Source organism: Amblyraja radiata, unplaced genomic scaffold, assembly GCF_010909765.2.
Source record: "Amblyraja radiata isolate CabotCenter1 unplaced genomic scaffold, sAmbRad1.1.pri S69, whole genome shotgun sequence".
Classification (NCBI taxonomy): Eukaryota; Metazoa; Chordata; class Chondrichthyes; order Rajiformes; family Rajidae; genus Amblyraja; species Amblyraja radiata.
The window spans coordinates 91-22,481 of NW_022630163.1; the positions used below are offsets into that span (position 1 = coordinate 91).

The window sequence follows — 22,391 nt, forward strand, 5'->3', positions numbered from 1 at the left end:
ATACCTTCTGACAATTTATTCTCAAAGTTTTCTATATCTGTCTCTTCTTGTATCGGTTTTACATATCTATCACTTTCCTCCTTAAACTTCTCCCAATTAGCCTTTCCAAACACCCATCGTCCACTTCTGTTTTCTTTACTCATAGTTAAAGTAATATTTATTTTGCATAGCACAGGATGATGATCACTTCCTATGGTACCCTTTTCACATACTTCCCAGTTACATTTAGCAGCAATCCTATTAGAAACAAGTGTAAGGTCCAACACAGACTCCTTCCCTGTCCTAACATCTACCCTGGTCTTCTTTCCATCATTTAGACATACTAGATTACCATATCATTTAATAATTCCTCAATTACCTGTCCATTATTATCTGACTTTCCACTGCCCCATAATGTATTATGTGCGTTAAAGTCCCCACACCAAATAACATTAGATTTGCTCTGGCCTTCTACTTCCTGTAACTTATTGACCTCTAATCGCTTACATGGATTATAGTAATTTATTACCACTATTTTCCTCCTCTCAGACCACACTTCTATTACCACATATTCCTGTTCCTGCCCAATTCCTAATACCCTGTATGGTATCCCTTTTTTAATGAAAGTGGCACAACCCCCTCCTCCCCCATTTCCCCTATCACATCTCACTGCAACATAATCATATAGAACAAAATCTAAACTTGGTTTCAACCAGGTTTCCTGGATACATACGACATCTGGTTTTTCCTTCCTACTGTCTATGGATTGATTAAAGTCTTGCCCATTGGCTAACAAGCTTCTTGCATTCCATTGTAGGATTAACATTAATATTATTAACCCACACATGTTGACTCTTGGCTCGCCTGGATACTGAGACCATCATGTATTTCCTCCCACTTCAATCCTGCCATGCCCAAGTGGTGGACTGCAGCCTTTACAATGATTTGGATCCTTTCTGTTTTGGATTTTACTTCTGCCGTCGCATTATTACTCCTGCTATAAATATAACCAGGTTTTTCTTTTCTTTCCATATACTCTTTTCTTTTTCTTTTATTGTTTCCATTATGCCCATATCTTGCTCCCTCCTGATCCTTCTTTCATTCATCTGTTTTGTAGCCTTTTTTGCTGCCTCTGCATAGGAGACCTTTTCCATCACTCTTATGTTTTGTACTTCAGCTTCACGTTTCATCACCTCACAGCCCCAGTAAGCCACACTATGCTCTCCTCCACAATTACAGCACTTTGGTCTGACCCCCTCTCCACACTGACCATATTCATGGTCCCCACTACACCTTGCGCATTTCCTCGCCCCCTTACACATTTTAGCTATATGCCCAAATTTCTGACATTTGAAGCACCTCATTGGTTTGGGTATGTACTCTCTTACACTATATCGCATGAATCCAAAATGGACCACTTTTGGAAGGGATTCTGTCTTGAATTCAAGCAGGACTGACTCAGTTTCCTCTTTTTTTGCTCCTTTGGTCATTCTTTTGGCATTCATAATTAATTCACATCTCTTTCTGAGTTCCTGAACCAGTTCACTCATATTGACTTTGAGAGGGATTCCATAGATAACCCCTTTACACTCTGCCCTCCTCCGTTCTCCCACTCTCACTACTTTGATTATTTTGATTTTGTCAATCTTGTTCATTTTCATCGCCTTTTCAACTTGAGCCTCACTGTTGCACCCTATTAGCATGTTTCCATCTTCCAGCACTCTTGCATACTTTACTTCCCCAACCTGGGCTCTGATTATTTTTGTCAGCTTCATTGGCTCTATCTTCTTTACTCCTCCTTCTCCTTCAAACCTCACCACTACATTTAACGACATTTCCTTTTCTGGTTCCTTGTCTTCACTCTCCGATCCACCAATATTGCTTTTCCTTCTTTTACGGCTGCTCTTCCTGGGACTACCCCGTGCTCCCACGGTTTCCCACTCCTTCTCAACATTTCCTTCATTATCCTCTCCTCCACTGGCCTCCATACCACTAGACCCACTCTCTCCTGTCATTTTGTAACAGCAGGGAATATTGGCAGAGCACCGTTTACCGGACCTATACAGTAGGTATGTTGCAAAGCCTACCTGAAGCGTCTTTGAAAATCTGCCGCTGAGGTTGTGCGCGATTTTGGCGCCGTTTAGAGGGGGCGGGTTTAAAACGCGATTTTCTCTAGGCTGTTCAAATCGAAGATGTTCAGCCTAGTTAATTATTAACGAAAAATCGCTGGCAGACCCCGTCGCAAAAGCTATTATTAGGTTTAAAGGCCTTGAATAATAGTTATAGTAGTTTAAAAATCAATCTCTAAACCCGCGACAGCCAGCAACCGCAGGGTCTCATAAAGCAGATAGCAGAAGGAAGGTTGTATATTTTTACATTAAAAAGGGCTTCTAAAGATCCCGTTATACAAAGTTTAATATTGCGAGTAGCTTAATTTGGGCCCATTATATCGCGCAGTATTTTTCTGGGCATTTGGGGCACAAATCTACCGCAATGTGAACGTTCTAAACCAGCGCGTTCCACAGGGACCCACTGGAAAGCTGATTTAAATGGGCATTTATTTACAACAATTAAACACTGAATTCCTTCCATTTGGTCTATAAATTAATGTAAATGAGATTTAAAAATCATGTTTTATTGTGAATTATTTGTGAATATTATTTGGACATTTAGGCTATTTAAAAATGTTAATAATTTATTAAGAAATGGATAGATGTTTAGATCTAGTAATTGAAGTCTGAAATTAGCTACAATTAGGTAACTAACTAATTATATGCTTTAATTTCAGGTCATCCAAGTAAGATTATTTTATATTTGTTTCAGAATGCTTCAATCTATGATAACTGAAAATTTCATTCAGTTCTCTTAATTTTTAAGAAAGTTATGGGCTTTTGACTGTTCACGATCACAACTTTTTTGTTATGTCCATAGAAAATCAATAGGGAACAAGATGCTCATTTCCCAGTATGAAAATGGCCATAACTTTTTAAATACTTGAGATATGAAAGTGAATTAGGTGTCAAATTAAACTTATTTTTATGCTTTATCTGATGGGATAAATTGCAGACTTGATTTTTAAAATCTCAAAAATTTGTAACATTGCTATATACAGGCCGTCGGCCGATACCCCAATACAATATCTCCCTACTATTACTACTCAGTGTCTCCTCTCTCTCTCTCCCAACCTCCGGACCGGCGCGGTCCCTCCCTGCAGCTGTACTCAATCCACAGCCAAACTCCGTCTGCAATCAATTCGGCGACTGCCCTCGTTCTGACGATCGCTCGACGTTTCGGGTCGAGACCCGTCTTCAGACAAAGACGCTCAACCTTCCGGTCGACGCCATCTTGGTCGTGAGGTCATTTCCGGGTTGACGCCCCTCTCTCTGTCTGCGGGGCAGCGGGGCCGTGAGGTCATTTCCGGGCCGTGGGCGGGATGAGCCGTGAGTGAGTGACGGGTTTCCGGTGGATCAGGGCGGCTGGGGGCGGGGCCAGGCCGCGGCCTCGCACTCGGGACACAGTCACGGGGCCTGAGCTGGGGTTGGCGGGGCCCGGGGTCGGGGCTGAGCTGGGGTTGGCGGGGCCTGAGCTGGGGATGGCGGGGCCTGAGCTGGGGATGGCGGGGCCTGAGCTGGGGATGGCGGGGCCTGAGCTGGGGTCGGCGGGGCCTGAGCTGGGGTTGGCGGGGCCTGAGCTGGGGTTGGCGGGGCCTGAGCTGGGGTTGGCGGGGCCTGAGCTGGGGATGGCGGGGCCTGAGCTGGGGATGGCGGGGCCTGAGCTGGGGTTGGCGGGGCCCGGGGTCGGGGCTGAGCTGGGGTTGGCGGGGCCTGAGCTGGGGATGGCGGGGCCTGAGCTGGGGATGGCGGGGCCTGAGCTGGGGATGGCGGGGCCTGAGCTGGGGTTGGCGGGGCCGGTGGTCGGGGCTGAGCTGGGGTTGGCGGGGCCTGAGCTGGGGTTGGCGGGGCCTGAGCTGGGGTTGGCGGGGCCCGGGGTCGGGGCTGAGCTGGGGTTGGCGGGGCCTGAGCTGGGGTTGGCGGGGCCCGGGGTCGGGCCTGAGCCGGGGTTGGCCGGGACCCGGGGTCGGGCCTGAGCTGGGACCCGCCGCCGCCGCAACACGACCACCAATCCCGGGTGGGGATGATGGGCGGCGCCGGGCGGCCGGGCCGGTGGAGGAGACATTGTCGCCGCTGTGGGGAGCGGGGATTCGGGACACAGTCTCTCTCCATCCCTGTCTGTGTCTGTTTCTCTCTCTCTATCTCTCTCTCTCTATCTATCTCTCTGTCTATCTCTCTCTCTCTGTCTATCTCTCTCTCTCTGTCTATCTCTCTCTCTGTCTCTCTCTCTCTGTCTATCTCTCTCTCTGTCTATCTCTCTATCTCTCTCTCTGTCTATCTCTCTCTCTCTGTCTATCTCTCTCTCTCTGTCTATCTCTCTCTCTCTGTCTATCTCTCTCTCTGTCTATCTCTCTCTCTCTGTCTATCTCTCTCTCTGTCTATCTCTCTCTCTCTCTGTCTATCTCTCTCTCTCTCTGTCTATCTCTCTCTCTGTCTATCTCTCTCTCTCTATCTATCTCTCTATCTCTATCTGTCTCTATCTATCTATCCCTGTCTCTATTTCTCTATCTCTCCCTCTCTCTCTCACTTTCTCTCTCTCTCCATTTCTCTATATCTCTCTCTCTATCTCTCTCTGTCACTGTCTCTCTCCATCTCTGTCTATCTCGCTCTCTTTCTCTATCTATCTATCTCTATCTTTATATCTATCTCTCTATCTATCTATCTCTCTCTATCCCTGTCTCTCTATTTCTCCATCTATCTATCTCTCTCTCTCTCCATGGACAAAGTCAGCATGGATTTACAAAAGGTAAATCATGTCTGACGAATCTTATAGAATTTTTCGAGGATGTAACTAGTAGCGTGGATAGGGGAGAACCAGTGGATGTGGTGTATCTGGACTTCCAGACGGCTTTCGACAAGGTCCCACATAAGAGATTAGTTTACAAACTTAAAGCACACGGCATTGGGGGTTCAGTATTGATGTGGATAGAGAACTGGCTGGCAAACAGGAAGCAAAGAGTAGGAGTAAACGGGTCCTTTTCACAATGGCAGGCAGTGACTAGTGGGGTACCGCAAGGCTCAGTGCTGGAACCCCAGCTATTTACAATATATATTAATGATCTGGATGAGGGAATTGAAGGCAATATCTCCAAGTTTGCGGATGACACTAAGCTGGGGGGCAGTGTTAGCTGTGAGGAGGATGCTAGGAGACTGCAAGGTGACTTGGATAGGCTGGGTGAGTGGGCAAATGTTTGGCAGATGCAGTATAATGTGGATAAATGTGAGGTTATCCATTTTGGTGGCAAAAACAGGAAAGCAGACTATTATCTAAATGGTGGCCGACTAGGAAAAGGGGAGATGCAGCGAGACCTGGGTGTCATGGTACACCAGTCATTGAAAGTAGGCATGCAGGTGCAGCAGGCAGTGAAGAAAGCGAATGGTATGTTAGCTTTCATAGCAAAAGGATTTGAGTATAGGAGCAGGGAGTTTCTAATGCAGTTGTACAGGGTCTTGGTGAGACCACACCTGGAGTATTGCGTGCAGTTTTGGTCTCCAAATCTGAGGAAGGACATTATTGCCATAGAGGGAGTGCAGAGAAGGTTCACCAGACTGATTCCTGGGATGTCAGGACTGTCTTATGAAGAAAGACTGGATAGACTTGGTTTATACTCTCTAGAATTTAGGAGATTGAGAGGGGATCTTATAGAAACTTACAAAATTCTTAAGGGGTTGGACAGGCTAGATGCAGGAAGATTGCTCCCGATGTTGGGGAAGTCCAGGACAAGGGGTCACAGCTTAAGGATAAGGGGGAAATCCTTTAAAACCGAGATGAGAAGAACTTTTTTCACACAGAGAGTGGTGAATCTCTGGAACTCCCTGCCACAGAGGGTAGTCGAGGCCAGTTCATTGGCTATATTTAAGAGGGAGTTAGATGTGGCCCTGGTGGCTAAGGGGATCAGGGGGTATGGAGAGAAGGCAGGTACGGGATACTGAGTTGGATGATCAGCCATGATCATATTGAATGGCGGTGCAGGCTCGAAGGGCCGAATGGCCTACTCCTGCACCTAATTTCTATGTTTCTATCTCTATCTGTCACTCTCTGTCTCTCCATCTCTGTCTATCTCTCTATCTCGCGCTATCTATCTCTATCTCTCTATCTATCTCTCTCTATCTCGCTCTCTCTATCTCTATCTCTCTCTGTCACTTTGTCTCTCTCCATCTCTGTCTCTCTCCATCTCAGTCTCTCTCTCACTCTCTGTCCCTCTCTATCTCTACTGTCAAATAGTAAACAACGGATGTGGGATAATGTACGCATACATCTTTCTCTGTGTCTCTCTTTGTGTCTCTGTCTCTGTCTCTGAACGTAGTATGATGTTGAGCAGCCTAAGCACTATGTCCTGTATCTCTGGAGTGCTGTACTTGAACATTTCATTATTAATGCTGTCTGAACCACAGGCTTTCTTTGAGTGAAGATATCTTATTTTTATGGTCAATTCTTCCAAAGTAATTGGGAAATCAGGTTTTTGATAATCTTTAATTACTGCATCGAATGTTTGGAGATTTTCTTTGATATGAGAATAATTTAAGTTTATTTAATTTATTGGGATGTCTTGTATATAGATTTTTGAGGTGCTCTGTCTCTGTCTGTCTCTCTCTCTCTGTCTGTCTCTCTCTGTCTGTCTGTCTGTCTGTCTGTCTGTCTGTCTGTCTGTCTGTCTGTCTGTCACTCTCTCTCTCTCTCTGTCTGTCTCTCTGTCTGCTTCTCTCTCTATTTGCGGGATGTACACAGCCACATTGGACGTTGAGACGGGGCCCGTCTGTGGGACAGGGGCTCCCGCTGGCTGCCTTGCTGTTCCAGCCAGTCCCTGAGGTCAGGTTCGAAACTCCTCTAAGATCCTCCATTCTGATTTTAAATTTATCACCCAAATGTTTCTTCTTCCAGATTAAGGCTTTGGCGACGGCCTCCTGCACACAATCAGTTGGTTCACCCTCCAGGTACAACTCATCCAGATTTTCCAGGCTGTTTTGGTAATGTCCAATCAAAATTTGCCGTGTTTGCTTTTCCCAGGTTTCAGCACTAGAGACCAATTTTTGTAATGTTTCCTGGGTGGGATTTGCCGGTTTTACAAAGTGTGGTAATATCTTTGCCTGCTTCATGATACCCGAAGTGGGTAGGCTCCGCTCTTGCAGAACCCTCAGATGGTGCAGAGTCTGGGCCATTTTATAAATAACTAACAGCGGCGGCAAAGGAATCTCTTGGCCTCGGTTGATTCCTGTGTTGAACGCCATTCACATTATTATTGTTGCTAAACACCCGCTCTACCCACACTCCCCTCTACATTTTGTTATTCATTTCTGGCTTAGTTAGTAGTAAACTATATTGCAATATAGGGTTAACATCAAGGTGCTCACCAAGTCTTTGTTTTTTTCCAGCTTGCGGAGACCCCTTGCCGAACTCTTCCCGACTGGGCAACGATTTTCCAGTTTCGCTATCGCTGTAGCTTCAGCAGGGAAAGAGATCGACTTCTAGCCGGTAAGGGGTTTTAAGGTATGTCCCTCCCCTTCTGTGTTTGCCCCTCCCATGTGCTGAGTCCTAGTGTTAAGTTTCAATTAGCTTCAAACAGATGACAACATAAATGTTAGTAATACAGTAACGTCTTTATTTTGCCAAGTGGTTGTGGGAGTCAACTCTCACAGTATGTAAAACACAGACTACAGAGTCTCTCTTTCTCCACACACAGAGGTAATGTTCAAACAGATATATTTATACCCTAATAATCAGAGCCATAATGTAACACAGTACCTGTCCACCAAACCAACTGAATGACCAGCAGCTCCCATTTCCTTCATTGTACCCATGCATGTCACTGCCAACCGTGCGGATCTTTTCAATTTCTTGGGAAATATTGGTAGCAAGGTCAGTGATATTAGCGGATTCATCAGGGATTATAGGCGCAACACTCGTCTTATTATAGCACAGGTGCCTCCTTGTTGATCTTTGTAGATATAAGCAAACAGGAACTGGCTGTCTTTATGCAGGGGTATGGAGAAAAAGGCTCAACATAGGTCAGTTACTGTAAAGTTGTTGGTTTCTGCCGGAATAAATGACAGAATAATATTGGTGTCAGGTACTAAAGGAGCAATAGGGATCACTATTTTTTAATAGCTCTCAAGTCTTAGTTAAAACACCATTCATTACGTCTTCCCACTTTCTGGATTGGCAAAATAGGAGTATTACAGGACTTTGCTTTTCACTAATACTCCGTGTTGTAATAAAGATACTATGACCATAGCTATTCCTTCTTCAGCCTCCGGGGCCAGTCAATATTGTTTTAAACATGGCAAGGCAGCACCCTTTTTTAAAGTCACTTTATGTTCAAGGGCTGACTGCACTCATCCCACATGGTTCTTATGCTTTGCCCATAGTTCAGAGGGTACTTGGACCAGAGCCATTGGTAACCTTGGCGGATCCTCAGTAGGCGGCTGTTGCTTTTCAAAAATAATGTCCCATTCCTTTCTGACCCTTGTGATCTGTGTCATCGGCAACTTGAAAACATGAATAGTCTGTTTATCCTTCACCATTTTATCATTTTTCCTATTTCTTTCCCTGTTGCTGGAGGTCTAGTAGCTCCAGTTAATTGTGACTCAGAGGTGTCCCCCATCTCAAATCGATCCATTTAATTTTTAGAGAGGTGGACCATTATTCCTAATCCCGGGACCTCAAAGAACAAATAAGGGGTCACTGTTAATGGTTCAAGTTTATTCAACCAGGGGGAGACTCGTTCCTGGTATCCGGGATCAGGGAGGCACGTATATTATTCCGTGCAATGTGTTTGCGTAGGTTCATTGCAGGTTTAAACAAGATACTGTAAATACTGGCCATTTTAAAAATGTTTTGTATGACTTCCTTTAACCTCCAGTCTTGCAGGTGAACGTCCAAGTTCATACTTCCTTTTTCCAGTGACCAATCCTTTTGCAATACGTTAGGTGTATCCAACGAGGATTATTTTCCACCTTCACTGCTGTAGGTGTAGTCAGTAGTACTTGCAAGGGCTCCTTCCACCGTTCTCCCAATTTCTTCCCATCCCAATTTCTTATCAGTTTGTGATCTCCTGGTTGTAAGGATTCGCTGTTATGTTTAGTTGATAGTGGTTTCTGTGGTTCATTGGTTTCTGTAAAACGGACAAGGTTCAATTGATTGCTGTGCATATGTAATTAATTCACCACTAAGGTCCTGTCCAATCTCAGTCAAGGCTTTACTTAAACTCTTTAACTACTTACAAGGCAGACCCTTTAAAAATAGATAATTATGAAGAAAAAAAACAATTTCAAATTAACATATTTTTTTCTGAGATAAAGGTGTTTCCAATTCTCATCCAACACCTCAATCTGAATCCCACATGGCCAGTGTGCAATTCAGATCTCTCTTCAATTCAATTAAAAAGGTAAGAAATAGGAAGAAATCAAACTTCAAATACCAAGGTCACAAATCCTAATGCCAGGTCACGCAGCAAATAAAATGAACAGTCTCTTTGCTGAGCCATATCCGCTGTTTAATAAACGTTGAGAAGATAGAGAATAAACAGTTAATTTCCACATAGATCGCCAATGCATTTCCAAAGAGCAAAGGAAACAAAAATAACTGTGCGGCTCCACCCCCACACAACTGCAACTTCGGAGAGACACTACCTTTAAAACAGAGTGGTGAATCTGGAATTCTCTGCCACAGAAGGGAGTTGTGGCCAGTTCATTGGCTATATTTAAGAGGGAGTTAGATGTGGCCCTTGTGGCTAAAGGGATCAGGGGGTATGGAGAGAAGGCAGGGACGGGATACTGAGTTGGATGATCAGCCATGATCATATTGAATGGTGGTGCAGGCTCGAAGGGCCGAATGGCCTACTCCTGCACCTATTTTCTTTGTTTCTATGTTAAACCACATGAGACTCTACAAAGATTTATCACGTAAATGAGCAAGCTCATTCAATGACATCCAATTTGGTCTGAATTATAGGATTAAATCAACATTCACCCATTCAACAATCACCCGGTTCCACAAACAAGTAACAGTCTTTAAACTCACTCACTATTCACCCCCTTCTCTGTGACATTCACTCACAAATTTCCACACCTCGCGCAATATGCTGAATCTCAGATGTTCACACACTTTATTTTTATTTTTTTTATTTATTTATTAGAAGTAGACATATTATAAAATGTAGTTACATATTATAGTAAAAAAACTTTTCATATACATCAGTCATAAATTATTAAAATTTTCCATTATCAATTACTTCTGCTTCTAGTGTTTTTATTTTTTATAGAAAGAGGGAGAAAGAGAGGGTAGAAAGTTACAAATAAAAAATAAATTAAAAAAAAACAACAAAAAAACAAGGGAGGTGGAATGGGTTACCTGTAATACGTCAATGGAGATAGGTTCGTAGGTTATAAAGTATAGCTTTTCATCTGGTCCTGAGTTCAAGTTTCAGCTGGGTCCTCGTGCTGTGCCAATCTATCCCTTCAGATAGCTAATGAATGGAGCCCAAATTTTATGGAAAAGATCTTGTTTGTCCATTAAGACAAGTCTAATTCTTTCTAAGTATAGGGTCTCCAACATTTCCGTAATCCACATTTTAATTGTGGGGGTTGTAGGGCCTTTCCAAAATTTTAATATTAATTTTTTCCCGGTTATTATACTGTAGATGAGGAAATTTCTTTGGTTTGTTGTGAGTGTTAAACTTTGTTCTGATATTCCAAGTATTATTAATTTTGTGTCTTGGTCCAGTTTTGTATTAATAACTTCTGAAGTTATTTCAAAAATATCAGTCCAGAAATGTTGAAGTTTTATACAGTTTGCAAACGTATGTGTTAAATTAGCCTCTAAATGTAGACATTTATCACAAATAGGAGAGATTTGTGGGAAGATTCTATGTTCACACACTTTAAAGCAATAAAATTCTCACTTAAGAGTAAAATACAGTCCCTCTCCTCCCCTCTCCTTTCCCTCCTTATCAGCATGTGTAAGGAAGTGTATATAGTGTAAAAGAACGGGCCAGAGGCCCATCAAAGGGTCAATGGCGCAGTCCCCTTGTTTCAAATGATCTTTTTACATGGCAAAACGTTGCATTAATAAACTTTACATTCCCTTGTCTGACAGAGCCATTCTGCCTACTAGAATCTTTGGTTCTCTAGGGACCAATGTGCAGAATTCGTAATCTGCTGTGTGGGCAGTAATGTCAGTGAGGGCATTCCCCCGGGAGACTTTGGTGTGGCCACTTGTGTGGGCATTGCACTTAATAATGGCCAGTTGGGCTGGGAGGACTAAGGCGTGCAGTAGCTGGTGCAGTAGCCAGTGCTGTTTTTAAGTTGCGAAACTCTTCTTGTTGGAGTGAGTGAGAGAGAATTGCTGCGGTGTCTTGGCAGAGACACCAGCAACAGTAGTTTAATGTATCATTCGTTCCACAGATGCTGCCTCACCCGCTGAGTTTCTCCAGGGGTAAATAATATTATAAATATCTCCTTATTTACTGAGGTAAATCTCCACATAAACTACACATCTGGGGATAAAACTGGGGTACATAAAATTATAAATATCTCTCAGTGCCCCCGCAAGATGGGAGGAAGCGAGGGTCATGTCTCCCAGTCTGATCTGTGAATAACACTGAACACTTGACTACTAAACTGTGAGTGGTTTTACTGACCTGTCAGTGCCCTTAATGTGGTTTCAAAATATAGTTTGGAGTTGCTAAAGCTGTGTTGCCTTTGGTTTGGATATGCTAAAGCTGCATTGCCTAATTAAAGTTGTCTTGCCTTCTATATAATTAAAATTCTAATCTTGACCATTTCCTGTTTGCACTTTATATTGATTTTAGAGAAAACGCTACCACGTACGGCTGTGAATTTTGGCCATCTTACTCAGAGTGCCCCTCCGCTCATCAGGTGCCGAGGATTTTTCCCATTCATGAAAAATAAAATGGTTATTAGTGTTTAAAAAATATTGAGATTCTTTCTCCTGTCAATCGCACCACGAAGGCCACGCCCCTTCCGGTGGGGGGGTGGAGGGACTATAAAACCCAGATGTGTGGGTGTGGCTCAGTCTCTGCAAGATATAGGAGGGAGAGGTCACGACTCGCTCTCTTTAGTGGCCTTGCATCCTGCTTGAAATGGTATGAAACTGCACTTGGATTTGGTGGCCTTGCACCCTGCTTGAAGGGGAATTTCAAGGAATAGCCATGAGTAAACTGCCAGCCCACTGGCCGTGAGTGAGTGAGCTGCCAGCACAACAGGCTTGAGTGACTGAGCTGCCAGCCAAGAATCCATTTGGCCCACAATGTCCATACTAGCCCTCTGGAAACTAGTCCCAATAGCCCACAACACCCATACCAGCGCTCCAGAAAGCCCCCCCCCCCCCCCACTGGCCACCAATATTGGAATTGGTGGAGAGGTGGAATATTGCGTTGGGTAACCAGCCCTTCCATGTGATGCTGGGACCCAATGGGTCCCACTTAGCCTAGTAATTAATAAATTCCTCCTCTCCCCTCTTTCCATCTCCATCTCTCCCCCACTCTTCCCCCTTGCTGTACATAATCAATAAACCCCCGTCTAAGGGGAGTAATCATTAAACTCTCTGTCCACCCTCCCTCTCTCCACCTCTCTCTCTCCCCCTTGACTTCTCCTTTCTTAAGTACCAAGGGATGTTGGCCATCAGACCCTGGGGATTTATCAGCCTTCAGTCCCATCAGTCTACCCAATACCATTTCTTGCCTAATGTGAATTTCATTTAGTTCCTCCGTCACCCTAGATCCTCTGGCCATTAGTACATCTGGGAGATTGTGAAACTTGTTCAACTCGCCTGCCATTTCCTTGGTCCCCATAATAAATTCACTTTTTTCAGTCTTCAAGGGTCCAAATTTGGGCAACTAATTTTTTCCTCTTCACATAATAAAATAAACTTTTACTATCCTCCTTTATATTTGTGGCCAGCTTGCCTTTGTACCTCATATTTACTCCCCGTATTGCCATTTTAGTTATCTTCTGTTGCTCTTTAAAAGTTACCCAATCCTCTGGCTTTCTGCTCATCTTTGCTATGTTGTACTTTTATTTTGATGCTGTCCCTGACTGCCCTTGTCAGCCACGGTCACCCCTTACTCCCCTTGGAATCTTTCTTCCTCTTTTTGATGAACCAATCCTGCACCTCCTGTATTATTCCCAGAAATACCTGCCATTGTTGTTCCTTTGCCTGTTAAGGTGCAAGCCATCCTTTTTGTCCAATTCGCCCTTCCCCCAAAGCAGATCCCAGTGGTCTAATAATCTTAATCCCTGCTCCCTGCACCAGTTCTTCAGCCACACATTGAGATCCTCTATCTTCCCTCACCAGCACAAGGAACTGGAAGCAAATCGGAGATAACCCCCCTGGAGGTCCTGCTTTTCAGCCGCCTTCTGAGTTCTCTGAAGTCACGCTGTAGAATGTCTTTCCTCTTCTTCCCGACGTAATTTGTGCCGACATGCATTACCACTTCCGGCTGCTCACCTTCACCCTTGAGGATGCTCTGCAATCGGTCCGTGACGTCCTGGATCCTATTTGCTTTATTTAACCTTTATTTAACTAGGAGAAGTCTCATTGAGATTAAAAATCTATTTTACAAGAGAGTCCTGGCCAAGACAGGCAGCAGCACAGTTCCACAGTTACAGACAATAATTTAAAAACAACAGAGAACATATAAATAGAGTCACAGTCAGAACATCATCAAACAAAGCATGTACAGACAGAAGAGCCCGCTTCAACATCATTAAGAAGGGATTTAAATCTGTTTAGAGAAACCAGCTCCTTAAGTTTCAGTTCATTCTGCAGCTGGTTCCAAGCGAAAGGAGCAGCATAACTAAATGCCCTTTCCCCCAGTTCAGTACGGACTTTAGGTACAGTTAGTAAGAACAAGTCCTCAGAGTGGAGCTGATAAGTTTCTGTGCTTTTTCGAATTACATACTTCTGCAGGTATGAAGGAAGAACACCGAGGATAGTCTTATAAATAAGGATATGCCAATGATGGAGTCTGCGGGTGGACAGGGCAAACCATCCAACTTGAGCCTACAAAGAGCAGTGGTGCGTGAGGGTTTTAAAATTAGTAACAAATCTCAGTGCTCCGTGGTAGACCGTGTCCAAAGACTGTAGGCATTTTGAAGATGCATTCATATATAAAACATCATCATAGTCCAGCACAGACATAAACGTTGCAGCAACAAGTCTTTTTTTGGCTTCAAAAGAAAAACAAGATTTGTTTCTAAAGTAAAAACCTAATTTTATCTTTAGTTTTTTCACAAGTTGCTGGATATGAGGTTTAAAAGAGAGAGAATCGTCAATTATAATTCCCACATATTTATATTGAGACACAGATTCAATCACAGAGCCCTGCAAGGTGGTGATAGGAGGGAGGTCTGAGGGCTTTGATTTAGCTTTAGTGAACAGCATGAGCTTTGTCTTGTCAGCATTTAAAACAAGTTTGATGCTGTGTCTGTTTTTTTTTACAAGTTTTAAATCACACCGGTTACGTTGCACAGTGTTAAAAGCAGTTTGGAGCTGACAGAGAGCCTGATTTGGGGTAGACGCAGAGCAATATATCACTGTGTCGTCAGCATAAAAGTTTAAATTTGCGTTCGGAGCTTTATGATCTAGACTATTAATATAAATAGTAAATAATAAAGGTCCTAGAACCGATCCCTGTGGCACACCCTTGGATACATTAAGAGAGCTAGAAGTAATACCTTCTACTCGCACACACGGGTCTGCCTGATAGATAGTTTTTTAACCAACAGACAGCTTGATCAGACAAACCGATGCTGCATAGTCTTTGTAACAATAAGGCATGATCCACAGTATCGAAAGCCTTTGATAGGTCAACGAAAAGGGCTGCACAGTGTTGCTTATTGTCTAAAAGTTCAATAAAATCATTTACTACTTTTAAAGCAGCTGTTGACGTACTATATTTTTTCCTAAAACCAGATTGAAATTCAGATAAAATACTGTTAGTTGATAAAAAAAGTCCTTCAGTTGTTGGTTTACAATGGATTCCAGCACCTTAATTAAAACAGACAGTTTGGAGATGGGCCTATAGTTGTTTAGCACAGTGGGGTCCCCCCTTTTAACAGTGGGAGAACAAAGGCAGATTTCCAATTAAGGGGAATTTCGTTTGTCTCCAGCGATAGATTAAAAAGATAAGTCAGAGGCAATGCAATAAAATCAGCCGCTAACTTTAGGAAGTAAGGCTCAAGGTTGTCTGGACCTGCCGATTTTTTTTGTCTAAACATCTCAGGGCCTTATGCACCTCTGAAAGTGGGCGGCGCGACTCTCGTCAGCAGCGGCCTCTGCAGTCCGTCTGTGTTTTATTATTTTTTGGTCTCGTTTTTATGTAGTTTTTGTTATTTTTTTTGTTGGGGTATGTGTGTGTGGGGATGGGGTGGTGTGTGGGGGGGAGGGGGTAACTTTAAATATTTCCCCTGCACGGGAGACCCGACCTTTTCTTTGTCTGGTCTCCGTTGTCGTTGGGGCTGCAACATGGAGCGGCCTCCAACAGGAACGACCTGGGGTTCCAGCTGCGGAGCTGCCGACTACTCACCGTCACGGGGCTGGCCGAGTCCGGTGCGGGTGGAGCGGTGGTGGACGCTGCTGCCACCCGACCCCCGGAGTTTCGGAGGCTGCAACTGCGGGTCTGGCGGACGGCGGCACCGGGAGCCCGCGGGTCCCTGCTGGGAGACCGATTTTCGGGGCTTCCGCAACGGCGACTTCTCCCGCCCGAGTTGCGGGGTTGAAGAGCACCTGAGCGGGGCCTTACACCATCGCCCCGCGCGGCTTGCAATGGCCGCGGGACTCTGCGAGCGCGCGCCGGGGGCTCTAACACCAAGACCCGGTGCGCGACCTTGCATCACCCGGCGTGGCTTTAAAGGCCGCGGGACAATCGCCATCGCCAGCCGGGGGCTTTGACTTTGACTCACATGGGGGGGGGGGGGGGGGGGGGGGGGGGAGTGCAGTGGAGAGATACGTTTTTTTTGCCTTCTATCACAACGATGTGATGGATGTTTGTGTAAACTGTGTGGTGTCTCGGGTCTTTTCGTTTTGTAATGTGTGGCTGCAGAAACGACATTTCGTATGGACCTCAAGGGGTCCAAATGACAATAAATTGAATCCTAATCCTAATCCTAAGTGTAACAGCGTCAAAAGTAAAGGTTTGTCCCTCAAAAAAACAACTACTATCAGAGCAAGCAGAGGAGCCTTGAGCTGTGTTTTGAGAGCTGAAAAGTGAACCAGAGGCAATGAAATGTTCATTAAAACAACCAAGCATGTCAGCCTTTTCATAAATTTGGGTAGAGTCTTTGACAATGCATGGAGGTAGCTCAATAACATTTTTATTTCCAGTTATTGATTTAATGGTTTTCCAGAATTTCAACGGATTGTTTAGGTTATTTGAAGTTTCAGTATGGAAATTATCAGCTTTGGCTTTTCTAATTGCAACTGTGCTTGCATTTCGCAGCTGCCTAAAGAGCAACCAGTCTGATCCAAGACCAGTACTCCTGGCTTTAGACCATGCCACATTGCGCTCATGCAGTAAATTGGATAACTCTGACGTGAACCATGCATTATCCCTGCCCTTTATTCTATACTTCCTAAAAGGAGCGTGCTTGTTAACAATTTCAATAAAACCATCATAAAAGAATTTCCAGACCTTTTCAACATCAGGAATTACATTAATTTTCTCCCAGCCAAAGAGAAACAGGTCATGAAAAAATGCTTGCTCCACAAAATGTTTCATGTCCCGCTTTATGATGACACGCGGTTTGGTTTTGGGAACTTTTGTATTTCTTACTGTTGCAATGACACAGTGGTCACTAATGTCATTGGCAAAAACAGAAGCAGCAGAATATTTATGAGGAACATTAGTTAAGATAAGATCAATTAAAGAAGATGTTTCCGGACATTTCAGATTAGGTCTAGTAGGACTGTCAACAATCTGAAAGAATCACAAAATGCTTTAAAATCATCTGATGCTGGTAGCAGCCAGTTCCAGTTTAGGTCACCAATAAGGACAATTTCATTAAAGTTCAACCCGGATAAAAGCTCCATTAAAGATGGTAAACTGCAGCTGATAGCTGAAGGTGGCTTATAGCAACCGACGACAGTGAGTGGAGAGTTTTTGAGATTTCCATGTCAAGAGCCAGAAGTTCAAATTGCTTACTCACTGATGTAGAGAGACGGATCTTCACATGAAACTTAGATTTGACATAGACTGCGACCCCTCCGCCCTTCTTGGGTCGGTAAGTCCTATACACATTGTAGCCGTCAATGTTGATATCCTTGTTTAAAACTGCTTTGATTAGCCAAGTTTCAGATATGACAATAACATCAGCATCAGTTGAATGAGCTCAGATACGAATCATATCCATTTTAGCAATCATACTGCGCACATTCAAATGGATGAAACCAAGTCCAGACCTTGATTCAAATTCAGTAGGGGTGTTAAAATTAACAGCAGACTCAGCAGAGCCTGGGCCTGGGTTAGGTTGAACATTCCCTGAAATCAGCAGCAACAGAACAATTATACACCTATAATCAGACCTTATAGATTTGCTTGAATTATCTTTTTTAATCTTTAAAAATATACAAAAGTTGTCTTGTAAGGCCATCAAGCTGACCAGACGGGCCAAGTCCATAGATGCGGGGGGCAGAAGAGTCATAGGTGACAAACTAATGCCCAGCGGACTGCCAGAAGCGCACGTCCCCCGGCATGGTAAAACCGGTGTAGAGTTGACTGGACAGGAGTTTTCGGTCCCGTGGGGGCTTCCCCCGGTGCCGCTCCAAATTAATAGGAAAAGAGCAGCCACGAGCAGCGACATTGTACGTTGAGATCCCAAAAATCGAGGAGAAAAGCAACCAGACTATTTCGCCTCAACCAACGACGCCACACATTAGATCAGGGAGAGTCCTATAAGAAATCCGTTCCGTGGTTTCCCGACGGAATGATAATTCGAATGATAATGCTCGCTGATGACTTACAGAAAAATCACTCAGTCACTCAGTCATATTAGTAAAACAAACAGACACAGTTAGAGACAGGAGGAGACATGTGCTGCCATCTTGCATCACGGATATCACGGATTGGGATCCTGGCACCAGGGAGGCAACACACCATCCTTGACTCCCACCTGTTGCCGCAGAAACCCCTGTCTGTCCCCGACTACCACGGCTCTGCCAGACATCTGTCTCTTCGGTTATGCCTCAGCGTCGCCTTTTGACTCGCAGACCTGTCCCCTGTCTCTTCAGGTATCTTCGGTGTAACGATCTTACTGTAGGTCCTGTCCAGGATTTTCCCGGATGATCCTGGGGTCATCCAGCGGCTTCTCCAGTGCCCCAACACGGTCCTTCAGGAGTTGAACCTGGACACACTTTGCTAGAGGCAGGAAACATGTTTCCGATGTTGGGGGAGTTCAGAACCAGGGGCCATAGTTTAAGAATAAGGGGCAAGCCATTTAGAACGGAGACGCGGAAACACTTTTTCACACAATGCAGTTGCTAGTCTGTGGAATTCTCTGTCTCAGGAGGAGGCCGGTTCTCTGGATACTTTCAAGAGAGAGCTAGATAGAGCTCCTAAAGATAGCGGAATCAGGGGATATGGGGAGAAGGCAGGAACGGGATACGGTTTGTGGATGATCAGCCATGATCATATTGAATGGGAGTGCTGGCTCGAAGCGCTGAATGGCCGACTCCTGCATCCATTGCCTATGTTTCTATGGAAAAGCTTTTCACTCCACATCACCGTCTATATCTCTTCAGAGTCTCGTCCCGAAACTTCACCCATTCCTTTTATCCAGATGCTGCCCGTCCATGATGTTATGTCTGTCTCCAGTATTACTGTGTCTATCATCGGCGCAAACCAACATCTACAGTTCTTTCCGACACATTATGATTAGAGGATACCGTCTCGCCATCACTCGGATTACCCGCTTCATTTCCAAAACGTTGCCACCTCTCTTTACTTTGCTTACTGAAGCCTGATCCTTGTCAGACCCAGTGCTCTATCGCCCAGCCTCTCATCTTTCAATCGGGTTCGGCCAGGAAGGAACTGCAGATGCTGGATTAAAACGAAGATAGACACAACATGTAGCTCAGCGGGACAAGCAGCATATCAGAAGGGTCTCGACCCGAAATGTCACCCATTCCTTCTCCCCAGAGATGCTGCCTGCCGTCGATTTACTCCAGCATTCTCTTTAAACCGGCATCTGCTGTTCCTTCCGACACATGCACAAGAAATAGGCCACTTTTCGGGCCGAAACGTTGCCTATTTCCTTCGTTCCATAGATACTGCTGCACCCGCTGAGTTTCTCCAGCATTTGTGTGTGGGGGTGGGAGTTGGGGGGAGGGGGGGGGGGGGGAGAGATAAGGCAGCCTGAAGAAAGGGTCGCATGTCCATTTCCCTCCGTAGATGCTGCCTGGCCCGCGAAGTTCCTCCAGTTTTAGAAACTGCTTTAGACAAAAAGAGACAGAAACTGCTGGAGTAAAATAGCTCAGCAAGTGAGGTACCTGAACACTCAAAAATGAAAAAGAATGAAAATGTGATTATTTCACCTCCCTTCAACTATTTTGTGTTTCAGCATGAGAGGGATTATAACATTAGAGACATTCATCTTGTAGTGATGTGTTAATGAAGAATTGCAGACATCAATCTGATAGTAAAAAATATATTTATTTAACAATGAGGTAAAACAAGCACTGACAATCAAACTGCTCAGTTACTCACCGTTCGCAGGAGTTCCCACGGTACCCGCAAGAGTTATTACGGATATCGCACGGATATCGCACTGGCCACTATGTTCATACAATGTTGCAATGCTGCTCAAGTCACTCTTGGAGAAATTCAAAAATGTTTGAATTTTCTCCCGACCTTACCAAGTCACACGACTACCTGCCGTTAGCGCCACGGAGGTCCTCGGTGGTCCACGAATGCCGTACTGCTATCGCAGAAGGTTCCCACGATGTTAAATCTTGTTAAGTCTTGCTTCAGGTCGCACAGTGAGAAAGCCCTTTTTCACTCCACATCACCGTCTATATCTCTCCTGCGACTCTCAGTCTGAGGAAGGGTCGCGACCTCGAAACGTTACACATTCCTTCTCTCCAGAGGTGCTGCCCGTCCCGCTGAGTTACTGCAGCATTTTGTAGTCTGGCTCCCCCTTGAGGTTTTATCTCAGGTTTGCAGCCTCTGCAGCTGCTGGGATTGTTTCCCCTCCCCACCCCCCACGTGGTGTAGGAGCCGCGGGCCACGCCATGGCAACCGTTGCTAGGGCGGGGTGGGCGGCTCCGGTTGGCAGAGGGCTCTGATTGGTTGGTCGCAAGGAGGGGGTGGGACCTGGTCCTTTGTGACGTGAGACGAAGAGGCGGGAACAGCCCCGCCGCCGCTCGGCCCCACGTCCTTTCCCCACCCGGCCCTCCCTCCCTGAGGCCGATCCTGCGGCTGGAGCCCGAGGCGCGCGGGCGGAGGGGGATGTCAGTGGGTGAGTCTGGGCGCCCTCTGGTCCTCCGACTGCAGCGCCAACCTGGCGGCGGGAGGCCGCGGAGAAACCGATCCACGTTCCCCACAAACGCTGGCGGGGCGGTGCCGGCTGCCCCACCGTGACCTCACGGCGCCGGTCGTACGTATGTGGGGCAGGGGTACGTCACGGCGCAGGGCGGGGATACGTCACGGCGCAGGGCGGGGATACGTCACAGGGCAGGGCGGGGATACACAGGGCTGGGCGGGGATACGTCACAGGGCGGAGCGGGGATACATCACAGGGCGGTGATACGTCACAGGGCAGGGCGGGGAAACGTCACAGGGCAGGGCGGGGATACGTCACAGGGCAGGGCGGGGCTACACAGGGCAGGGCGGGGATACGTCACAGGGCAGGGCGGGGGTGCATCACGGGGCAGGGTCCTCACCCGACTCCCTCCCTTCTCCCCCAAACCCACTCCTCTTCCAGTCCCCTTTCCCCTCACTCTCCTCTCTTCGCCCCTTCCTCTCACTTCCACTGTCCTCATTCCCCTTCCCCACTTGACTCCTCACCATCTCTCCACTCCTTCCCACCCTCACCCCCTCCTCCCCATCCCCCTGCACCGCCTCCTCTCCATCCCCCTTCACCCCCTCCCTGGTGGCGGCAGGCTGCGATCCACCGTCTCTAGTCCTCCGACTGCAGCACTGCCACCTTCATCCCTGCTCCCCTCCCCCTCTCCTCGCTCCCCCCTGCCCTCCCCTCACACCCCCACTTCCAGCACTAGTAATGTTCGCGCATTAGTAATGTCCTGTTTGCCAGCTTGTTGGCCCTCTGTGTTCCCCTCTTGCAGGGTTTAGGAGCCGTTGCTGTGGACAGAGAGACCAGGGATGTGAGCGGCCATTGAGGGCGACCAGGGTGCCGGTGAGCCGCCCCCCCATCTGCTTCGTGTGCGGGCTGAGCTTCGAGGGCCTGAGCTTCGATGGAGGACCACATGACGGGGCACAACAAGGAGAAGCGTTATGAGTGCGACGTATGTGGCAAGGCCTGGCAGTACCCGAGCGAGCTGGAGACCCACCGGCGGGTGCACACGGGAGAACGTCCCTTCGACTGCTTGGAGTGCGGCAAGAGCTTCATGACGGCAAAGGTCCTGAAGAGACACCAGCGGGTGCACACGGGCGAGAGGCCCTATGGATGCTCCACCTGCGGCAAGAGCTTTACTCAGTTGGCGGGACTGCGGGAGCACCAGCGCGTACACAGCAGTGAGCGGCCCTTCACCTGCCCTGACTGCGGCAAAGGCTTCAAGTCGTCCAACCACCTGAAGGTGCACAGGCGCGTGCACATCAGGGAGCGGCCCTACACCTGCAGCGACTGCGGCAAGAGCTTCACCCAGTACAGCGGCCTGCTGAGGCACCAGCGCACCCACACCGGCGAGTACCCCTACACCTGCGCCCAGTGCGGCAAGGGCTTCACCCAGTCCAGCAGCGTGCTGGTGCACCAGCGCACCCACACTGGCGCGCGCCCCTACACCTGCGCCCAGTGCGGCAAGGGCTTCATCAGCTCCAGCGACCTGCAGAAGCACCAGCGCACCCACAACGGCGAGCGCCCCTACACCTGCACCCTGTGCGGCAAAGGCTTCACCAGCTCCTCCAACCTGCTGATGCACCAGCGCTCCCACACAGGCGAGCGCCCCTTCACCTGCGCCCAGTGCGGCAAGGGCTTCACCAACTCTGGCAGCCTGCAGAAGCACCAGCGCACACACACCGGCGAGCGTCCCTACACCTGCGTCCAGTGCGGCAAGGGCTTCACCAGCTCCTCCAACCTGCTGATGCACCAGCGCTCCCACACCGGCGAGCG

At 46.7% G+C, this 22,391-nt stretch overlaps 1 long non-coding RNA gene across 3 annotated transcripts; it reads left to right on the plus strand.

Annotated features, from left to right (window-relative positions):
* The first annotated feature begins 3,405 nt into the window (after positions 1–3,405).
* LOC116969524 lies at positions 3,406–21,419 on the plus strand. Of its 3 annotated transcripts, XR_004410818.1 has the most exons (4): positions 3,406–3,427; positions 6,973–7,025; positions 7,464–7,563; positions 21,388–21,419. It is a non-coding gene; the product is annotated as an uncharacterized LOC116969524 (long non-coding RNA). The 3 variants fall into 3 exon arrangements; XR_004410816.1 differs by lacking the exon at positions 21,388–21,419 and having other exon boundaries at positions 3,414–3,427; positions 6,973–7,058; positions 7,464–7,625; XR_004410817.1 differs by lacking the exon at positions 3,406–3,427 and having other exon boundaries at positions 6,942–7,058.
* The last annotated feature ends 972 nt before the right edge of the window (positions 21,420–22,391 follow it).